We start from the raw sequence: 3028 nt of genomic DNA, 5'->3' as shown, positions 1-3028 counted from the left end.
CAGCGGAGCGACGGTACGCGACCGTCGATAGTGAGACGTTGGCCATTAAGTGGGCCGTTTCTGAAGCTCCGCAATTACCTCCCAGGCCGCCAGTTCACCCTGATCACTGACCACACCCCTCTACAGTGGATGGCCCGAGCTAAGGACACAAATGCCAGGGTGACTCTGTGGTTCCTCGTGCTCCAGGACTTCCACTTCACCCTACAATACCAGGCGGGGAAAATGGAGCAGGCACACCTTCACCTGCTCATCACGGGCGGAGCAGCCACACCTGCAACCCATCAAGCTCTGGCTTCATAAGCCTCACAGATGAACACAGAGGGGAGATATTTCTCCAAAAACTCGGCTTACCACTACCTCAGTTATTTCCCCACAGACAGCAGTATGTGACCGCCAGCCCCCACTATGCATGGACTTCAGGTACCCACACAGTACTGTGCACAGAGAGAGAGAGAGAGAGAGAGAGAGAGAGAGAGAGAGAGAAAGGGCCGAGCACCGAGCACCCGACAACTCCTCACGTTGGCTATTTTCCCCACCTGCTGGTTAATATAAATCCATCTTTCGGGGGAATTTACCTGCATCCTCTTGTCGTGTGCTTCTTCACCCCGACACAATATATATATATATATATATATATATATATATATATATATATATATATATATATATAGCAATAATTTTATACATAAATGTAGAATAAAAAAATCCTCCAGTCCTCCATCATTTGCAGAAGCTTTTGTTGGACCTAAATACTTAACACTTTTGTATAACAAAAATATCTAAATCTTTAGATGGTGTATTTGTGTTTACTGAGGGATGTTTTGAGGTTTTAGGCTTTTGCACTTTTACCAACATGTAGTCCTAATGAAACTGTATAGGCTAATTGTAAGAAGCATAATATATTTTATTTCGAATTTTGCGGACAGGCATCACTACAGACTCTTAGGTTCCAGGAAACACTAGATAGCCAGAAGATGTGCACAGTCCACTGTGTGTGCATTCATGAATGGTTTGTGTGCGGTTTTGTGCGGGGTGATCTTTTTCTTTTTTTATGGTTTAGCTTTTCTCATATAATAGGTCTGTTAAAAATAATTAAATCAAAAAGAAAAATAAATATTTGGATTTCTGATATATTTATTTCTGTACAAGTGAAGGAAAAGTACAATAAGCAGCCACTGTATACAGGAAGAAAAAAGGAAAATATTGTATGCTTATGTTTTCTGATTTCTAAAACATCGAGGGAAATTAAGGCAAGAAGTCCTAACACAAATTCTTAAGATAATTAAATGGAAGTGCAGCAAGCTTACTTTATTACTTCTCAAAAGGTTTCTAAGCATTATTGAACACCAGCAATATTAATTTAGAATATTTCATCATAAAAATCAAGAATATCCAGAATAATTCAGAATAGATACATATTCATCACCTAACTTTGCTGCAACTATAATTAATCTATGACTGGAGAACTTGACTAACAAGTTTAGTTGTCATTGTTTGGCAGCTCAGAGAATGGTTGGCAGTGCATCTCGCAGTGTATCCAGAATCTTCTGAAGCTCCTCTGTCGTCTCTTTTATTTTTGTCACAAATTTCATGGTCTCAGACTTCAGCTCTTCTGCTTGTTGAGTGTTTGAAGGCAGCAGGTTTGTTGTGTCGCTGTTTTTGACGTCTGGTTAGTCGACCCAGTGCTTTGGTTGCTGGTAGAATCTGATTTTCGTTGACTCTCTCTTAAAGCGTAATCTTGGCGGATCTTGTGAATTTCTCTGGAGTCGAGAAAAACAAAGAAGATGTTAACAGCTACAAAAAGTGCAGTCAAAACTCCAGTAGCTGCTTCAGCCACACGAACGGCTCTCTCAGTCTGAGCTGCAACCTTCCCAACATTTACGACTTCAATTACACGTAGAAGCTCCGGAAATTCTCCCAGTCCTCGTCCAAGTCGAGCTCCAGCATTTGCCCAGGTTGTGCATTGATAGACGACTGATCACTTGTGGAAAACTGTCTTTCTAAGTTTCCACAGCTATTTGGATGTTTTGGATGCAGCAAACTGTGGAGGTGATTTTTTCTTGGAACTCTTTTATGAGCATTTTGATCTTTTGCCGGCTTGTTTTATGGTTAACATGTTTGTTATGTTGCTGGCACCAGCTGTTACTCCTCCAGCTACTGCCGTACCGATTCCCACCCTGTTACTACCAGAGACGCTCCGAGTGTGAACGGAGAGAGAACAAGTCCAGCTACAGATGCGATTCCTCCAGCCAGTCCTACGACACCTCCTGTGAGACTGCCTACAGTTGTGTTGAAATGGACTCTTTCAAACCATCAGCCAGGGCTCTCAGTTCCTCTAGCGTCCTATAAAAGTGTCTTAATAGTTTGCATGTTCTGAAAAAAAGGCATTAGATTTCATCAATTCAAATTTTGTATGTTGAATGTTTTTTCCCCATGTTGTGCCAATGTGTATTTTTTTAAAACAAATTCTATGAACATTTCCATTTTTTAAGAAGGTAACACCTTTTCATGAAGATATTTAATGATGAAAGGTCTGGTCAAGATCTCGCTGACAGACGGGCGTTTCACCGGATCGGACTGAATTGTGTCTGATACCAGCTGGCGAAGATCCTCAGATAAAGGTCTTGGGAAGAGCTTCATAGGAGGATGTGAGTATCTTTTTAACATTCTCAACTGTGATTATTGCAGGAAACTAAATGGGGATAAAAAATAAGAATCAGTTGTCAAAATCTTTGTATTCCCACTGAGACAAAACAATTGAGCAAAACACATTTGTAAAGCAGTACAAACAGAGATAAAGCGAGAGCAGCCAGGGTGTTTGGTTACATGTGAACATGCTTTGATATAATTTTTGTTAAAAATGTTATATATTTATTTATTTATTTATTTATATTTGTTCAACAAAGCACTCGCATCGCTTCATAAAACTGAGGTTAAACCACTGAGTCACATGGAGTCTGGACCTTGACTGTGTAAGCTACACTGATCTCTATAGAGGGAAGGAAATCACTCAGATTTCATAAAAAAA

General features: G+C 40.3%; 1 pseudogene; it reads right to left on the bottom strand.

Moving 5' to 3' along the window:
* Positions 1-1502: 1502 nt before the first annotated feature.
* LOC113054188 (apolipoprotein L3-like) overlaps positions 1503-3028 on the bottom strand; it is a 4685-nt pseudogene continuing 3159 nt past the window's right edge.

The sequence above is a fragment of the Carassius auratus genome, chromosome 3 (assembly GCF_003368295.1).
Source record: "Carassius auratus strain Wakin chromosome 3, ASM336829v1, whole genome shotgun sequence".
NCBI classification, from domain to species: Eukaryota; Metazoa; Chordata; class Actinopteri; order Cypriniformes; family Cyprinidae; genus Carassius; species Carassius auratus.
The sequence above is the reverse complement of the archived record's forward strand: the minus strand, read 5'-3'. Positions and strand labels throughout refer to the sequence as shown.